Consider the following 7,712-nt stretch of genomic DNA (forward strand, 5'->3'; position numbering starts at 1 on the left):
TTTTAATTTTAACATATAGATAAGGCAAGGCAAGGCAAGTCAAGGTCGAGCAGAGGTGAGGCTGCTCACGGTGGATACATGATCACTGAGCTCCCGCTGATCGCGTGGAGCTCACGTCTCCGAACTCGGCGAAACACATTTTTAAATAGGCGCTGTGTTTATAAATAAATCGCAGATTTGAGTTATAAACAACTACATGATCACCTGAAATACTTTTAAAATAACATTTCATGACACAATAACAGTAATATTTTTGTTTTTGTATATTTTCATTTTTGTGTGAACTAACCCTTTAATATCTAAAGCCATGCTTCGACTGCTGGAACTTTACCCAGGAACTAGGGACTTTGGGGTGGTACTCTGTGTTTCCACAGCAGAAACCGGGATCTAAATAAAGTTCGGGGTAAAAAATCAGAAAGTCCCTGCTGTCGAGGTAGTACTTTTTCAAAGGTTTGTATCTTTCGTGGGTGGGACTTAACATGCTGATTGGTATATAGGCCTACACATTTCCCTGAACTACATTTCTATGGCTATTAAAATGTTTAAATAAAAACGAAAGGAGGCAGTGGTGTTTGATATCATGATTTGTCTTATTGTTAATATACAGTGAGGAAAATTTCAGTAGCCAAGGTGTGCTGACTGATGTTATCATGTACGCTTGCTGTTTGCAGAAATACTGGACTTGCGTCATCCCATCAGCGGAAGATCACACTCCCGAGTCGAACTCGCAAAGTCCGAACTACTGAGGATGCAAGTCAGAAATTTGCATACTTTGTATTGAGAAACGCAGGCAGACTTATGTCACCAGACTATTTTCCTAATCTTCACGGTACTTTTGACCGCGTTGGAAATGCAGAAAGCATTGGGAAAAAAGTTCCTGGTACAATTGTTCTGGGTAATTTCGGTGGAAACGCGGCTTAATAAAACATCATAGATCGCTATTGGCAGATTTTTTTTATAACAAAACCTAATCAAATGTATTGTTTTAAAAATTTGACCTAAATTTGACCTTTAACCTCAAAACTGTTCAGAAGGAAGTCTCTCAAACGCTGATATTCAAATGAAAAGTCAACATCAATACGAGCATAACTATTCAACAAATGTGTGGAGACAAAATTTAGTGGTAAAGTGCATCTTACCCTAGTGACCCTATAAAATGTAACAACACTTAACCATGGCAATTCTGCTTTTATACATGCACGAAAAACAATATTCAGTTTTGGGAAAAGTGCAACAGCAATGATAGAAGGCATACACACTAAAGGTCACAATAATGCCCTCTTTCAAACTTCACTAGATCACTGGAGATTATATAATCACAAATATTATTTTTAAGCTCCAAATCTGCAGCATGAGTGAAAGACCAGCAACACCAATAAAGCAACTTAAAACCTGGACATGGATTTCTCTAGAGTTTTTCTCTGCCTTCAGTAAAGTAAAAAGGAGCAGTGTTTCAACTGCTTGTAGCCAGAAGGTATGAAACAAGTGCCAGACTTCTAAATCATGAAAGCTCTTGGCACTGGGGAGGCTTAAGCTGAGAGCTCTGAGCAAAAAGCTGCCCACTTTTTTTTTCTAGGCCTTTTCTCAGAGCGGGGTGAGTTTAGGGGTGCAGTACCTCGTAGTGGTGGTTCCCCGTGGGCCTGTGTAGGAAATCTGCATCAGGATGAGTTTGGTTTTGATGTGCCTGGGCTGGAGCAGCTTGTATGTGATCTGAAGTAAGACTGAGGTTCCACTGGGTTCTGCCGCAACCTCGACGCGGTGTGACCCACGCTTCAGAAAGGGCCACGCGGGGGAGAAAACACTCACAAGTCGTTGTTTTGATCTTTTTATATCGACAACTTGCAGCTCTGTGTTATCTCTGCACATCTTTTATAGGGTTTGCTTGAGATTCATGTTCAGAGGGTCTCATGAGTAAAGAAGATATGCGTACTGGAAAAAAAGATCAGTAGATCATGTTCTCTGCAATAACCTTAATCAATTCAACATTTTTTTTTTTTATACAAAATAAAATTCATCTTTCAATTTTATCTTTATTTTCATGTTATCTGTAATGATAATATCTCAGACAAAATCCAAAAAGCATGAGCTAAATTTACTCTTCTCAGTAAGTAAAGGGATATAATCATTTAATACATTAATCACCCTCATGTCATTCCAAATTATTTTTTCTGTGGAACATAAATTAAGATATTTTGTTTTTTTGTGCATGCAATGAAAGTCAGTGGGGTCCAAAATAACAATACTTTTCATTGGATGGACAAAAAGGCCTGACGGTGGCTAGATTAATGACAGAACTTTAAGTTTTGGGTGAACTATCCCTTTAAGAATCATTTTACAAACTGCTTCCCAAGTAAAATGAAGTGAGGAATACAACAGTTTACCATAACAATCATCACCAAATGTTTTCTTTACAAATGTTTGAGTTGGAATCATTGCAAGATTTGTGTTAGCTCAATAGAGCTGCGTAGGATAAAATGTAACTCCCATTAACTGTCATATTCTACTGTTGCAAGGTTATGAATGCCAAAACAGAAATATGATGCAATGTCATAGCAACATCAAAAAGGTTCCTATCATAAAGTACTGCTTTAAGCCTCGATCTCAAAGTAATCCTCTTTTGTATTCACACCAGTTTTATCAGCACAAACAAGATAGGGTAAAGAAACTGAACCAAACGATGAATTTGAGGGTTTCTGGGAAGAGTTAAAAAGGATATTAAATAACAACAATAATAATAAATTCTGTATTAAATTACTCACCCTTATATCATTTCCAAATCCAAATTAATTAAATGAATTATTATTTTTTCCCCCTGTGGAACAGAAAATAATTTATTTTGAGTAACAATTCAACTGTCTATATTTTGGTCAACACAAAGTCAATGGGGTCCAAAAATATATTAAATAAAAAAAGTAAATAAAAGCTAAATAAAAAATAAAAAACACATTAATTACAAAAAAGTAAACAAATTATAATAATAATAAAAATGTATTAATAAGTTAGTATATAAATACATACATAAATAGTTTTGGAACAATATGAGGATGAGTAATTCATGACAGAATTTAGATTTTTGTGTGAACTATCCCTTGAGAAAGAAAAAAAAACCCCTTATAAAGAAGCCAAGGAAGGTGAAGGGCAGAATAAAAAAAAAAATATTCACACTGCTCTACCTAATGGTTAGGAAGGAAAAAACAAAACCAAAACACAGTGGAGTGCAGCCAGCTTCAAAAGTGAATGAATGTCAGATGGTGAGTGCTGGCTGAGGGCCCGGGCCAAGGCACGGGCGCAAGGAGAGGCAGGGCTGCAGCATGTAACCTCAGTCCTGTTTATGTTCCACATTCTGACAGTGGGGAGGCCTTAAATTGGAGCCATGCTGCAGGGGATTAGGCCTATGAACCCTGGGATGTATGCGCAGGGAGAGGGTGACAGGACTGGGAAAAGTGCTACCCACGCACACACACTCACGGTATCTTTCCACCCTTCTCTCGTTTTCTCTCTCCTTCCTTCTCTCTCTCTCTCTCTTGCAGAGAGGCCGAAACCGAAGCCCTCCATGTGTGGCGGATGTTTTCCACGAGTAAGGCGGCCAGCTTGGCTGCAGCTGTCCAAACCGGAGGGCCTTGGGAAGGGGAGGAGAGGAGCAGAGATTGAAGGGGGCGGGGGACGGTGCACTTGGCAAAGGTCAGACACCCCAAGACAGCTTTGAGTGTGGGAACTGTCCGAGAAGTCATGTGCGAAATGCTGTGCGCTATGGTATCATTTTTCTTCAAGGCTGCCTGAAGGGAGAAGCTTGGTAATATATGTACGTCTGCTTGCTTGTATGTGTGAGAATGCAGATGGTGGGCTGCTGTTGAGATGCAGAACATTACTGAGAGAAGAAGTAACAGTATGCATGGTTAAACTCAAACACAGCTGCACTGACTCAAGACATGTCCAGCGGCATCGGCATATATTTGTTGAGAAATACTGTATACATGTTGTTAGACTGAAACTAGCAACACTACTTACTTCACCACACTTTTCTGTAGCGAGACAGTATTTCAAATGGTCTCATAATAACTTTTCCATCAACAAACAACAAAACAAAAGCAGTGAAAAAAAAAAACAACAAAAAAAAAAACCTGTCAACCTACATAAAACATATGCTATATTGATGTTATTTTTGCTATGTAATGCAATAATCAAACATGCTCTCTTATAAAATAGCTTCGGGCAATTGTATTTTTATTATTGTTGCTGTTTTGAATTTTTATTTATTTGAATTGGTTTATTTGAGAAATTACATTAATTGTACATTAATTGGTTTAAAACAAGAATAATTCACAGATTTAAGTCTCTTTTAAGTCATGTCAATATTTACTTGTTAAAATATACATTGACATTTAATCACAATTAAAAAAAAAAAAAAAGTGACGTGACATTCAGCCAAGTATGATGACCCATACTCAGAATTTTTGCTCTGCATTTAACCCATCCGAAGTGCACACACACAGAGCAGTGTACACACACACACACACTGTGAACACACACCCGGAGCAGTGGGCAGCCATTTATGCTGCGGCGCCCGGGGAGCAGTTGGGGGTTTGATGACTTGCTCAAGGGCACCTAAGTCGTGGTATTGAAGGTGGAGAGAGAACTGTACATGCACTCCCCCGACCCACAATTCCTGCCGGCCCGGGACTCAAACTCACAACCTTTCGATTGGGATTCCGACTCTCTAACCATTAGGCCACGACTTCACTTTTTTTTTTTAATCAAACATGCTCTCTTATAAAATAGCTTCGGGCAATTGTATTTTTATTATTGTTGCTGTTTTTAATTTTTATTTATTTGAATTGGTTTATTTGAGAAATTACATTAATTGTACATTAATTGGTTTAAAACAAGAATAATTCACAGATTTAAGTCTCTTTTAAGTCATGTCAATATTTACTTGTTAAAATATACATTGATATTTAATCATAATTAACACTTATGTAATCAAAACAGAGTACAATTATATACATTAAATTATATAATATCAGTTAAATATTACTTTTTAATGTTTTAAAATAATGATAATAATAATAATAATAATAATAATAATAATAATAAATATTCATGTGATGGCAAAGCTGAATTCTTGAACAGCAGTTACTTCATCTGTGTCACCTGATTGTTCCAGTATGTTGATTTGGTGCTTAAGAAACATTTCCAATTATTATCAATGTTAAAAATTCGAGAATAAAATTTCAAAAGAAAAGCATTTCTTTTTCTAATGCTTTGTAAAATTACTATTTTTGTTTTCAAGAATCCAAAGACATCTCAGTTTGTCTTCATAACAGTTTTGTACATAGATATTCAACATTATGCTCTGAAAAAAGGTACAAAAGTTGTCACTGAGGTCATACCTTTTCAAAAGGTACCAATATGGAGCCTTTAGGTACAAAGATGGACCTTTTGAAAATGTATACTGCTTTTGTACAGTTTTCTGAGAGTGCAGGAATGATAATTCTTCTTGGCAAAATTCTCACCTAATGATCTAAGCCCTATCAGAACTAAGACTTAGGCAGGTGTATCTGATAACAAAGAACCGCCTGAACATGCATTTTGCACTTTAATACACACACAAATAATAGATGAGTAACAGGTGTGTGTGCGTATCGGCACTATGTTAGGGCACTTCTCTCTAACCCACCTTTGTACGCGTTCTGCACCCTACCATTCATTCAGCTGCACCTTTGAAGGCAGATAATCCCACTTATTTGCTTTCCCATGCCTGCGTCAAGTCCTCCTCTGAACCAGCTCTCGAGAATACACTATACATCCACACTTCCCTCCACACAGACTCCCTTTATTTACCCAAATAGGATGTGGCTCAACAGGCTTTAAAATGTTAGTGAATGGTTTGTAAATATGATCTTACCGCAACTCTTTTATCATCAAGGCTACAGTCTTAGTGTTGCTTTGAGAGGCCTTTATGTCTCCTGACATGTATTCAGTGAGAGAGCATTGAAAGACCTCAATAAGCAGTCCCCACAGGACCCTATGCTCATAATAGGGGCCAATTCATTACAGTAAATAACAGTTGCTGTCATGATATTGTTTTCCATGAAGCAGCTTATTTGGAGCTCTAAAACTGGTAATTGTTTTAAAACTAGTGGTGGCTCTTTTAGTCCCATTCAGGGGCAGGAAACCGAACACGGGCAGTGGGAATTTAGGAACGCGCCCCAGGGAGGGTCTGACTGGCGAGACAGGAGATCCAGTCCTGCTAGCAGCTGTGAGGGGTATTAAGCTCTAATGAGTTCAAGAGCAACACAGATAAGCAGAGTTATGGGGAAGCCCTTTTTGATTTACCGTCTTGACATCTGTATTAATTACAGTATGCTTACATTAATCACACCAGTTTATGTGGATGGCCGAACTACTGAAATAACTAACTGCAAATAAATACAAGCGCGCAGCACACATCCTCTCAGTTTAGGCTTTTGCTCTGACAGCTGTTAAGCCCATCTTCGACCTTGTGTCACACAGCGAACATGAGAAGCTGAGGTAATGCTCTCTAATGTCCGGATTGTAGTCGTCCAGGGTTGATCTGTTCCCACAGTCGCTTAACACAAGGCCCTTTACTTAGCCCTCCTTCTCCAGGCCGGTGATTATATCCTGAGTAATTGTAGGCTTTAAACTTTTCCAGACAAATCATAGTGCATATTTTAAATCTCATTAGCTCTGAAGGCCTTCTAGAAGGAGACCACAGCCGTAAAAAAATCCAACAAATACTATGCTATCATGACAGGGACTTCCATTAACGTCTATGGTAGTTTTACACATAACTAATGATATTTTCTAGCTGCTAACTTTAGGATTAACCTATATAACCCTTTTTTTATATTTTCTAATTTTAATAAGATTATTTCCGTATGTTAATTAAGCCATTTGCAATGGAGTGACCTCTTCGTAAGCCAATAGAAAATGAGAAATACCTCTGAGTCATGTTAACGCTTGTGATGTTTTTAAGATGTTTCAGCATTATCAATAAATCCTGGTATGTGAAACCAGAGGAGATTCATACAATTGCTGCTTTGTTTAAATGTAGATTCCATTCAGACTAGGGTGTTATAAAAACAAATTTCAAAGACTGGTAATTGTATTAAACGCAGAAATGACCTATTAAGGGGTGTAAAACTGCTGACTTATTAAGACAAGTCATATTAATAAGTCATACTATGATACTGCAGGAATAATCAAAACGTTTGCATGTCCTCTGCTATGATCTCAAAATGCTTTCCTCAGTCCAATGGTCCTTTTCTAAGAGGGGCTTCAGATTAACAGGGTGCATTCCTGTGCAGGAAAATCTCTTTAGATTCACTTTCAGATCAGAGCAGCCATCTGCACATGCTGCATGCCCTAACCAGGGCCTCTGCCCTCTCAGGAATTTGGAACTTTTCCCATCAATGTAGCCAATTATAGAGCAGGTCCCTGTGTTTATCACAGAGACTCTAACCTCAGGCACTGAAAGCATAAAAGTCACATTAACAGATTTTTTTATATATGTATTTTTTGGATTCAGTGATCAGATGTTTAATGTTTAATTTTTTTAAGTGATATTGCTTAATTGTTACTGTGAAAAAAATAATAATAATATTTACCTTTTTCTATTTCTTTCTTTTTTTTTTGTATGGGTGTGTGTGTTTGTGTTTGTGTGATTAAAAAAAAAAAGAAAAAAGAAAAAA

The sequence above is a fragment of the Carassius gibelio genome, chromosome B6 (assembly GCF_023724105.1).
Source record: "Carassius gibelio isolate Cgi1373 ecotype wild population from Czech Republic chromosome B6, carGib1.2-hapl.c, whole genome shotgun sequence".
Lineage (NCBI taxonomy): Eukaryota > Metazoa > Chordata > Actinopteri > Cypriniformes > Cyprinidae > Carassius > Carassius gibelio.